General features: G+C 41.9%; 1 protein-coding gene across 1 annotated transcript in view; it reads right to left on the bottom strand.

Moving 5' to 3' along the window:
* The window catches only part of Atp10d (ATPase phospholipid transporting 10D (putative)), an 87,952-nt gene extending 75,475 nt beyond the window's left edge, over positions 1–12,477 (bottom strand). Inside the window, exon 1 of the mRNA XM_052735097.1 lies at positions 12,215–12,477. The gene's annotated coding sequence lies outside the window, so the exon portion shown is untranslated. The remainder of the gene's footprint in view (positions 1–12,214) is intronic.
* Positions 12,478–12,755: the final 278 nt, after the last annotated feature.

Below are 12,755 nucleotides of genomic sequence, written 5' to 3'. Positions count from 1 at the left end.
GGAAAAAAAAAACAAAGTTCAAAAGTACATTACTGCTTCTGCCAAATCTGTAATTTTTTTGTATCAACTCACAGACAAAAAACAAAAACAAAAAAGAAAACCAAAAAAAAAAAAAAAACAAACTACAGTTGGACAACCATATATTGAGAACCACTAGTATATAGTAGCAGATACATTTATTGGAGAAATGGGTGGGTGGAAGGATGGATGAATGGATGGATGGGTGGGTGGTTTTAGATGATCCATTTGGACACAGAAAGCTTCAGAGCTTCTCTTCTTCCATAAGTCTCTTATCTTCTTGAAGGGATCACATCTATAACTGAGTCTCCTTTGGTGGATACTTGGCATCAGTCAGTTTGAAGAAAAACAGGCAAACATTCCGGATATAGAGGCATATCCTTGTGTTATTTATACTATTTATTATATATATACTCATAAATGGCTGCCTAGTTACCTTAATCAGTTTTGAAAACAGGATAAACATACACTGAAACACTGAAAGTAGCTCTTTTTAATACTATGTTTTGCTTTTGGTAACCCTAGATACTTCTAAAATACTATGCTATGAAAATAATAGAATAGTATGTTTTTGAGATCTGGCTTTTCAATGTTAATCAGATATTAATATATGATATATTAATATCATAAACATAAGATATTAATATGTGATATATTAGTATTATAAACATAAAATCACAACAATACTTACCACGTTCAATACTTGCCATAATCTATGCTGGAATATTTACTAAACCATTTGTATTTGCTAATTTCAGAAACATTAGATGCAGTCAATAGAAGATTTTTCACAGGTACTTGAAACAGGATCCAACATGTAGAAATACAATTTACATTTAAATAAATGTTACTTTAAACAAGACTCCAAAACCCAGTGATCCATCCACCACTATCAGATCAGAGACCACTCTTCTGCTCATCATTCTCACATGGTTTTACTTTCCTCCTTGACAGGTTTAAATTTTATGACCAACGCCTACCCCTCTCTTACGTATTCTTTACACCTGCTATCACTTTTCTCACTTCCTTCTTGGAAAAACCCATGCTCTGCTTCTATTCTGAGCAGTTACAGCAAAGTTTGTATACATTCTGTCTCAAAGGGCTTGCGAGAGACCATCCCAGAATAGTCGCTTGTAATTCACAGTCACAAACCACAAGTCAACACGGACTGTAATCAGAGAATGCAGTCTGATAACTTGTACTTCCCATGCACAATTGTTTCAGATATTTTTCTTCTTTCCCTGGTATCTAACATCACCCCTCCTTCAATATCCTTTCTATGCCTGATCTTACTTCTTTTATCAAGGAAAGCAAAGTCCTCATACAAAAGCTTCCACAAGGTCCCCTGGCCAACCTTCTCAAGCATACACTCTTCCTAAAACCCAGACTCCTGGCCTGAGCTGCCAAGGAGGCAGCTCATTTCCAGACAGACACGTGATAGACTAAGCTGGTTAGTCATGCCATATTCAGACCAGCCTCCATCACAGATCAATTGGCCAATCAATGGCTGCCCCACCCTTCTGATGCACAGGTCCAGAGCTTCTGCACTCTCCTTGAGTATGGCTTTTTCCTCATATTCCACATCCATATCCACTTTTTCCTCATATCCACTCAGTCAGCCAATTCTGTTAGCTGTCCCTTGAAAATAATCTGAATCTCATCACACCACACTGTCTCCTCCAGTACCCACCTCGCTCCCCCAAGGCCATCTCCATGACCCTGGTTCTGTTACAACCAGAGTTAGATCTGGATATTCCCTCAATGGAAAACTGTAATGGCTCCCATGTTAACTGTAGTAAAAACATATGTCTGTACATGATCTGCCTCATATTAAGCCCATTCTGTGCTTTATCGTCCATTGAACTTTCCTGTCATTTTCCACAGAGAATTCTTTTAGTATTTTAGCTTTTGTCAATCCCCCTCCTCCATCAGAGTAGAAATTTCTGGGGTTTTTTTTTTTTCATTCATGAATACAGGTTCATGCCTAGAACAGGATCAAGTAGAGACCTTCAGTGAATACTTGTGGTCTGAACTAATGAGTGAATGAGTGAACTAGCACCCCTCACATACGCAGCGCAGCCGCAGTCCCCTTGAGCGGTCTTAGCCCCACTGACTTAGACTGGAGTCACTGGCAGCAACATATCCTGGTATCACCCTACAGCTTTTATCGTGCATGCTAGAGTCCTAAGAATTTACATTAAGATCTACAGCATGTAACTATGAAACAGACATTAATCGTGTAAGGCAACAGAGGAAATAAAACAGTAGAACCAAGTTTTTAAAACAGCTGAAGTATTTAAACCGCATTGCTCCACAGCTCTCAGGGAGGACACTCTTCAGAGCAGCCTATGTTTTCAGACCACTTAAGACATCACAGAAAGTAAAAATCAGTTTCACCCAGGATGGAAATCATCATGCAACGCGTGCTTGATGATGCTGTATTTCACAAGGCACTCGGTACGTTTTCTTCTCTGGGAATTCAGCACCAGTGCTCTGGGAGCTGAGGTACCATCAGCGCCTTCAGAACCGTGTCTGAATCTTCTTGTTTTCCTCACCTCTGTGAATGTGCACACACGGTTTCATAGGCTCCCCCACCCCCACCAAAAAGCTGCTGTTATAAGAGGAAACTCTTTTAACTCCAAAACAGAGGTTAATAAATATAGGTAAATCATGACTTCTATGGTCTTCAAGAAGTATAAGACCAAAACGAAGATCAAAATTAACAAGACTGACTTAATACAATCACTGCCTGCTGTTCAGATACCTCCTGTCCTTCTTGCCATTTAGTAAATAAATAGGTACTGAAAAACTCGCCCCGGACTGCCAGGTCCTGATCCAGGCACTGAAGCCTATGTCCTGTACCAGCTCCAGGGTTCTTGGCCTGCAGGAGTACACAGTCTAGAAAAGCGACCAGCCACAAGCCCCATGGGGTTCCCCCATTTAACCAAAACCTCAGAGAGTAGCTGCCATGAGAATAGCAGTGGCCAGGCAGGTTTCAGAGCAGAACAGAGCATTAAAACCCCCAGCAATAAATAAGTAAACAAGTTCTGCAAGAAAGCAAGCACACAGAGAAGCGTTCACTTTGAACACCAGAACCGAAGGGTCTTGTTAAACCGGCAGAATGCACGTCTCCTGCTGGGCTTTCTTTCCTCATGTACACTAAAAGGGGGGCAAGCTCCTGTTTTATGTGACGTGTGTGTGTGTGTGTGTGTGTGTGTGTGATGCATAAACTGTGGTAAACACCCTGGACTATGGTTACAAAGACAGTCTTGACATTAGTGTTAGGAAGATAAAGAGCAATGAGCAAAGATTGTTTAATATCAACATCCCTATATAGCCACCTCATTTATTGTTAGAACAGTAACCAAACAATCCCGGCACAGAGCGGCTACCCAAGGACTATTTTTAAACACACTAACTACTGTCCGTCAGGTTCTAGGGGTTATATTATGCACCTTAGCAGTAATTCTCTCCACACAAAACAGACTTTGAGAGAATGAAGGCTAATCAATTATGACAAGTATTGAATGAATGAGCTGGTCCTGGGCCAGAGACCTGTTTGGCCAATTTCATCTCTATCCTTAAAATGGCTTAAAGTCATCTCTCCTTTGCCTGAATAGGCAGCTCTGTTCAGCTTTAGACGACTGATTATGTAAATGGGGCCAGGTTGGCAATATCTGGAGACACTTTTTTTGTTATGGATGCCACAGGCAAGGGAGGCTGTTGAATATCCTACAGTACACAAAATGGTCCCTCATGAGACCCCAAATCAAGAATGCTGCTGAGAAACCCAGGATTAAAGCAAGCCATCCTTTTGTTTCACAGAGGGATGAGTGACAGGCTGGAAAGAATGGATTTTTCTTTTTTTAATCACTTACAGCTGATGAATTGTTCAAATTCAGACTCCATCACTCAGTCCCAGCAGGATTTCTTATAACCCTCAGTTTCTCCATAAAAGATAAATGGCAATAATAATACCTACCCTGTAGGTTTGTTATTAGGAGCTCATAAGAATGCAAGCTATCTGAATATGAAAGACCAATAGATGGTAGTTACAGTATAACAGGAATATTTATTAATTGTTAAAGATTGACATGTCTGCTATTCAGGAAAAGCATTTTAAAGACCACAAGGCTTAGGGCTGGAGAGATGGCTCAACAGTTAAGAGCACTTACTGCTCTTGCAGAGGACCTGGGTTTGATTTCCAGGGTTCTCACCTTCATCTGGCATTCAACACCCCTGTAACTCCAGTTCCAGGGATCCATGCACATAAACTCTCTCTCTCTCTCTCTCTCTCTCTCTCTCTCTCTCTCTCTCTCACTCACTCACTCACACACACACACAAACACACACACAAGTCAATAGAATTTTTTAAAGATGACAATACAAAATAAGCTTCATTTAGACATAAACTCCTTTCAAGTTGGAGCTCATTTGTAGGATCCACCTCACTGTTTGAATACCATCCTAAATTGCTCTATTATCATCAAAACTCAGCTCTTATAAAAAGTCTATATCATAAATTATTCATTTATGATCTAAATATTTACATGAGGAATATATTTTGGAAAAGAACCTTGGAAAAACACACAGAAGTTGCTATACTATATAAAATTTATAACACAATAGTTTGAAAATGTTAACACTGGTTAACTTTGATTACTGCCATCAAGTTTGATTTTTAACTGTCTTTCTTATGGCAGCCTCTATTTTTACCATGTTTATTCCAGAACTATGAAATAGACCTTCATTTTTATCTTTAAAACTAAAGACTTAAGCTAACTCTAATCCTAAGTATATTACCTCTTGTAATTTTGAAACCTTCTTATGATGGAGCACTGCATAGTCAGAAGTTAACAAAACACTTCTACATTTAAACGATTGGGAGTGTGTGTGTGTGTGTGTGTGTGTGTGTGTGTGTGTGTGTGTGTAGGGGTGTGTGAACGCAATACTTTAAGTTTTGGGGTATTTGGGGGGAGTATTTTTGTTGTTGTTGTTTTATTTTGTTTTCTGGTTTTTTGAGACAGGGTTTCTCTGTGGAGCCCTGGCTGTCCTGTTACTCTATCGGTCTACCAGGCTGGCCTTCAATTTAGAGATCTGCCTGCTTCTGCCTCCAAAATTCTGGAATTAAAGGCATGCACCACCTATGTTTTTGTTTTCTTTTCCCTTTTTTTTTTTTTTTTTTTTTTTTGTTTTTTTGAGACAGGGTTTCTCTGTGTAGCTTTGCGCCTTTCCTGGAACTCACTTGGTAGCCCAGGCTGGCCTCGAACTCACAGAGATCCGCCTGGCTCTACCTCCCGAGTGCTGGGATTAAAGGCGTGCGCCACCACCGCCCGGCTTTCTTTTCCCTTTTTAAGAAAAATCTCATCGAGCGTAAAAGATAACATTCATACTCAGGTCCCAAACGAGCGTGTCTATATCAACGCCTAGCGTTATATCAGCTTAACATTGATATAATTCTATAACATTGACATAACTGATACAAATTCTACTTTATAGGAACTTCCTATTATCAAGCACAACAACATTTAGTTTACTTCTGTTTGTAACAGGAATCTGCTGTCAGGGACCAAATGGCATAAAACTAGCCAACACTGTCTTTAAGAATTAGACATTGTGTTTTGATCGCTTTATAAATTTGGGGGTCTTCAATTGGTAGTGTTTCCAGTCAGCTCAAAGGAAACACAAGGTATCAGTGCTGCAACCTGCAAGGCTTGGCACCTTGGCCTGACTAGGGGCAGTGAGGTAATGAAGAAAGGCTAGACATACACCCAGAAAAGCTAGGGTCAGGTGACCATGTGTAGTCTGATGATGTGGTACCAGCTACACAGCCCCCTGGACCCGCAGCCTGTTTATGACATACAGCCCAATGGGAGGAGTTAGCTCGTCTCAGTAGGCGCTCTCCTGGAGGACAGCAGTCTCAGGCTGGAAGCATCCGGAAGGAAGATGCTGCAGCTGCTAGTTTTTGCACACACTGAGTTTGCACACATTTGTCATACTTACACACACACTGTCAACATTCACCATTGCCAACAGGCCTGCCTGTCAAAGTTCAGTGAATATGCTGGCCAGCTCACCTGAGGTCTTCACTAAACCTGGTTTTCCGACTTATCCCTAAACAGACTCTCAGGAAACGCTTAGTAAATACTGGCTCAGTCTTTTTTTTTCCTGCCAGATACAGGCCGTCATGTCTCCAACTCAGGAGGTCTGCATTGGGGCTAAGAAATTACATTTCAAACACACTCAACTAATACCATTACCCCAGGTCTAGGGACTACACTGAAAACTATAACCTGGCAATTGAAGTCTACCGTGGAAAGTCTTACTTATAATTTACATCTTTCTCACAGAGCACTGTCCAATGCTCTTTTTATGCAGCAAACCGCAAACCATTTCCATTCCTATGTATATTATTCTTAAAATAACTCGTCAAAATATTTTCCTTATATGCCAGAAATATTGATTGTTTCCATATAAGTAAATCTAACAATATTTAAAGCAAGGGAAATAATTTGAGGAATGATGAAAGAAAAAATATAGTAAATAAGGAAGACGAGTTATTTTTGTAGCTAAAAAGGAAATTATTAAGCCTCTAAAAAATGGTATGCACTTGAAAAATTAGATGTCATAACAATATATGACACCAAATATTTTCTAAAGGTCTTTCACAGATTATTACACTTACCTAGCTATGTATCTATCTAATATATTTATTATATATTATAAATATATAATATATATTTATTACATATGAATCAAATAAGCACATCAAGACTCAAATTTTGAAACATATCCTTTAAGGCAAATGGCATTCTTGGACATGAATGAAGAGGACAGGCATTCCTTCACTTATTTTGTTATATTATAGATAACACATTTCAGTACAGTACATGAAAACCTGAATTCCTAAGACCTAATGATTTGGTTTTGGAAGTTATCGGCTGACTGACTGTAAGTCTGTTATAAATACTATATGGATAAGCATTCTTTCTCAATGACTAAAAGTGACTTCAATGCATCACATAATGTTGTCAAAGACTGGATTACATATGCCAATTATTCAAGTTGTCTCAACATACATATTTCAACTGTCTCTGAGGCCCGTACGCTAAGCATGACAAGCATGGCATGTGACACTAATACCGGTCAGACGTAACTGTAAACGGTCTGAAACAGAGGTCAGCAAGCTCCGGGGTTGGAGCCTAGGTCACTGTGACAGGGCTGCCCGCACCGAGAAGTTCAGAATCATTGGTGAATACGGTACCTGCTGCAGCACCTCCTGCACAAGATGACGAAGAAAATCGAAATCAGACGGTCAAGTGTAGCTGCTCTGCGTGTCCCAAGACCAAAGTAAAGAGATGGGGCACAGGTACCCTGCCCTGCTTCCTACAGGAAAGCGATGGGTGGTAGGCATGACTACCATACCACCTCTGCTGTCCCAAGACCAAAGTAAAGAGATGGGGCACAGGTACCCTGCCCTGCTTCCTACAGGAAAGCCATAGGTGGTAGGCATGACTACCATACCACCTCTGCTGTCACAGTCAAGTTTGCCACCAGAAAACCAAAGGAACTGAAAGACCAGCAGAAGCACTACCATCCCTAGTCTACAGTAAATGGCTCAACTTAATTCCGCCAACAAAAAGGAAGTCAGTAAGAACAATAAATTTGATGGTGTAGAGCTAGAGGTAACAAAGACTGTCTTTGATGATTGAACAAAGTCATGTCTCTAGCTGTGATTTATTTTACCCACCCCCCTTTTATTGCATGTGCTATGTATGTCTAACATTTATTTCAGAGTCTGTTAAGAATTGGTGTGCCGCCGGGCGGTGGTGGCGCACGCCTTTAGTCCCAGCACTCGGGAGGCAGAGCCAGGTGGATCTCTGTGAGTTCAAGGTCAGCCTGGTCTACCAAGTGAGTCCCAGGAAAGGCGCAAAACTACACAGAGAAACCCTGTCTCACAAAAAACAAAAGAAAAAAAGAAAAAAGAAAAAAGAAAAAAAGAATTGGTGTGCCATAAAAAAAAAAATTTACAAAGCTTATTCTAAGGTGAGACTCTGAGAAAGAAAAATTGCATTGGGTATCCATCTAAAAATGCTTCAAGAAGAAAAGGTCAGTCATCTTCATGGAATTGTAAAATGGAGCCCTGAGAGTCACTACATCGACCTTGAATCAATACTGACACTGTAATCGGCTATGTTCAAATGCATCTGCAAGAAAGAACACAGGTTCTGCCAGCGGTTCCACAACTGGCCACCTAACAAGCACTGACCTTCCCGAGCCTGGGTCTCCAAGTCTGTAAAGTGAACTATCTATCCCCAAGGTTTTCTAAGGATGCCTAAATAAGCCCACTGCGTCTCGCCCACTGCCACTAATTCATTCATGAAAGTGATTTTTCTTTATGCTCCCACTCTAAGCCAGAAACCAACCAGGCCACAAAGCAGACAGACAAAACTCTCCCCTTACCTGCTCTGGTTTATTTACTTGACCTTGTCCTAGGTACCACACTGGTGGTGAATAAAAAAAAAAAAAGCCCTAAAATGTGATGAAAACAGCCAATTCAATTTTTAAAGATCAAATAAGGGCAATCATACAGTGTGGGAATTTAGAGAAACAGAAAGTCCCATTAAAGAAAATCACTGTATGGGGTCCAAGGACGGAAAGGGGAAGAAAGGCTTCCCAGAAAAGAGCATTTTAAGTGAGCCTTGACAGCTGCTCAGAATCCTGATAGGAGAGAGCTATAGACTTTGAAAAGCCAATGCTGTGAAAGGAGAGAGGTTGGAAATGCTTTGGTAACTCTGAGCAGTTCCATACAGCTGGAGTCTCCAGCACATAGTAGGCAGTGATGGGCCATGAAAACGGTGATAGACATGTGGACCAGAGTGAAGTTGGAAGTGTTGGGGTGAAGGGCTTATGCTTAGTTTGGAAGAAATGGGAAACTGTGAAAGATATTTGAGAAGAGTGTGCTCTGGTACAAAAACTGAGATATTCTCACAAGAAGTGTGAGAGAGACAATAGAATGGGACAAAAGGAAGGGACTCTCCCAGGAAAATGGAGTAAAGAGCTTCAGAATAGTCTCCCAATGACGACCGACGGAAGGGACCACTTCCCAAGGCATCTCTGAGGGCACCTTTGTGACGAGAACGGCACATGTGTCTTCTGGCAAGAACAGTATCTCTGCTCGCTGTGAGCCACATCTTCCTTTCCCTGAGTGATCCTGTGAGTGAGTTCTGCACTGTCTGCTTGCCTGTCCTCTGCCTATTACCATTACTACATCCTTACAATGCCGCCAATATCTCGTTCACACACCCATGTCCTCAGCTCACTCATATTGACCATGACCAAATGAGGCTGGCAAAACCACACATGCTCAACTGGGCATTGGGACTACCATACCCCCTTACAGCCTGGATCAAGTGAAGCAAGTACCTTTTTAGTTATCATGATCTCAGACTCCCTAGCCTTTTGAACTGTAAGAAGAGAATTTCTGAGATTTTCTTTAAACAAGCTATCCAGTTTATACTAATGTGTTACGGCAACCTAAAAGACGAAGACAGAGGTAGATTTAAAACGCTATAAAAATGATCCTCAATGAAAAGTAGACCCAGGGCTGGAGAATTAGCTCAGTGGTTAAGAGTGCTTGTTGCCCTTGCAGAGGACCAGGGTTCAATTCCCAGTACCCACGTGGTGGCTCACGACTGTCTGTAACTCCAGTCCCAGGGGATCTGAGGGCCTCTTCTGGCCCCAGAGAAACACATGGTGCACAGGCAGGCATGCAGGTAAAACACTCGTTCACATGAAATAAATAAATCCAAAGAAAGCAGACATACATGGGCAGTTCATAAAGAAAAATAAAAACTGGAATGTCTACGTCTGGGGATGTGTACAGACATCCCAATCACTTCCAACAATTTCAGCATTGTAACAAATCTCCATGTCTGCACAGAAACTGGGGAGACCAAATCAAAACAGGTGATATGGAAGGATGTCCTTGACAGGAAAAAATGTAAGCATAACAGTTGCAAAATGGTATCTGACTTCTAGAATTAAAAAAAAAAAACTATACAAAAACTAATTTATTGATGAGAAATAATCCAAATGTCAGTGGTTCTTATGTTAGTCAGAGAGATTATAGGTGATAATGCCACAGATTTGATTTGGTGGCATTAATTTGTGCATTCTAGATTAGTAAATATATCTTAGTTGCCAGGAAAAACACAATGGCTTTCTAGGTAAAAACAACGTGTCTGAGAATGTAGAACATGTAAGTGGTATCATCTCAGCTCTCTTTTTCAGAGTTCCCACAATCCCTCTTATTATCGACAGCACATGCTGAGTATCATCGTTTCTGAGCTAGACTGGGTGCTGAATGTGTAGGGACCCAGGAAAGCTACTCCGGGCTGTATCTATTAACATATGTGGTGATAAAGTCCAGCACCTGGTTCCCGGGGTGGTAAACTCTCCTTGCTTAAGCACTGATGACCTGTTATGTGTGTCCTCATTGATGCATTTTTCAGGGTCCCCCAATGATGTTGCTTGTGATATTAAAAAAAAAAAAAAAAAAGGCGCCGGGTGGTGGCGGCGTATGCCTTTAATCCCAGCACTCGGGAGGCAGGGGCAGGCGGATCTCTGTGAGTTCGAGGCCATCCTGGTCTACAGAGTGAGTTCCAGGACAGGCTCCAAAGCTACACAGAGAAACCGTGTCTGGAAAAACCAAAAATAGAAAAGTCATGAGGCGGGAGGGTTCACCTTAATTAAACAGTAAGTCAAACATGGAATGAAGGCTTTAATGTGTGAACATTGTTTTAAATTCTTTAAAAATTGATACTAAAATGTATGACTGTCCAATAGATGAGTTACCAATCTTATAATAGGTTATAGCCAAATCCCTAGCATTTTCCCTCCATTTATTGAAAATAAATAACAGCCTATCGGTTATTTAGTCACTAACGATGAGAAGCATTCACTCTTTGTTACAGGAAGGTCAAACATTCCCCACATCCTGTTTCAGATTGCCGAACTTTCCATTTTTCCTCCACACAACAGATGATGGTTGAAAGTTCTTCTCCTTTCTCTATTAACTTCTTTCAACAATTTGATCTCATTCTGATAATTACAAGCTATTAAGATAGAGGTCTATAAAACACGTCTCAATGAGAATAGAAATCTGTAAGAATTCCTTATTGTCTCTGTAGGTCGATTGCAGTTGGGGCTTATGAAGAACACCGAACGAACCATTCTGCTACAAAGCTCACGTGCCTCATTTTTACTCTTAGGAAAGCAAGAGGGTTTGGTGGTTTTTGTTTGTTTGTTTGTTTTGTTGTTGTTGTTTTTGAATGCATTTTTCACAGAAGCATGGCCTAGCAGTTTAAATGTGGATACAGTAACACTGATCAGAAGGAGTCCCTATACTCCATGGAGAACCTTTCAAGGTTGACTGGAGTTAGAGGTTTGCTCTAAGCCTGTATTGTCTTCTTTGCCTCGAAACGAAGCCAGGAGGAATTTTAGTAGTCCTATCCTAAATACCCGAATGAGAGTACTTTGAATATATTCCTTCTAAAAGCACATAGTCCCAAACCAGCCTTCTGATTTCCCAGGTTGGAGGAATGCATTGACTACCCCACATCTTTCCCTACTGACATGGTGAAATAAAACACGTTTTACGATGTTAGATGAAGCGTGCCCCCCCCCCAAAAAAAACAACTAAGTTCTTCAAAGTTGGAGTATGCAGGAAAGAATGCGGACATCTTTTCTTATTTAATTATTTTCAGCATTCCGATCAAAACAGTTTCACAAAAGTTCCAACACAAACACACAAATACCTTTTCCTCCCTAGGGATCAACCCTCGGTTTATTCACTGGGAGAAAGTACCAACATTTTCATTACCAGGGGGAGGGGTGCAGACAGTCCAAGCTGCTTTAAACTACAGGATTTCGAAACAGAATGACTGAACGTGTGCGTGCCTGTGTGAAAGGCGCAAGTGTGTGCACGGTCCATCTTTTACAAAAGACCTGTTTTCAAAAAAAAAAAAGGGTAACGTCCTGTAGAAATCAAGTAACTGAACTGGTGTGATCGCTTCTCCATTTTCAAGTCCTGTCCCGGATCAGAAGTGGCAGAAATGCAGTCACTAGCCCGAAGCACAGCTGGGCTGAGAGTGAGCAGAGGCCGGGCGGGGGCGGCTAGCCGCGTCTCTCTTACCTGTCCCTCCCTCGGCGCTCATCACAGCATGGTCACCACGGATCCCAAGGCACCAGAAGAGGACCAAGCGGGGATCCAAAGGGCGGGGTGAGTTATGCTTCCAAGCCAGCCATTTGTCTTTGAGAGGCAGAACAGAACCCACTTCTCAGTTTCCCAACTCCGCGTGCGGGGCGCGGGCGCCTGAAGCCGGCGGAGGAGCCAGCGACTCTCCCTCCTCCAGGCCTCCCGGGCTCCCGGCGGACAGAGCTTCCGTGGAACGCCAATCTCCCGCGGTCCCGCCCCCCTGACGTAAGGGGCGGGGCCTGGCCGCTGCGGCGCTCCCGGCTCCAGCTGTTGGACCCAGCAGAGGCCCCACCCAGCCCAGATGTCCCAGTGACCCAGAGCCGGTCGGTTCCCCCTCTGGGGGTCACCCTCACAGCGGTTTGCAGGCCGTCCAGCGTGCTCTTACATTACTGTGATTTTGTTGAACAATGCGCTCCTTTACCGAGGCTTGAAACACTTCGTGGTTATGTTTTGGAGGGTAAAGACATTAAATCCAAAA

The sequence above is a fragment of the Peromyscus californicus genome, unplaced genomic scaffold, assembly GCF_007827085.1.
Source record: "Peromyscus californicus insignis strain IS unplaced genomic scaffold, ASM782708v3 Scaffold_13__1_contigs__length_99412109, whole genome shotgun sequence".
Lineage (NCBI taxonomy): Eukaryota > Metazoa > Chordata > Mammalia > Rodentia > Cricetidae > Peromyscus > Peromyscus californicus.
Note: the sequence above shows the minus strand (reverse complement) of the source record. Positions and strands in the feature narration are given on the sequence as shown.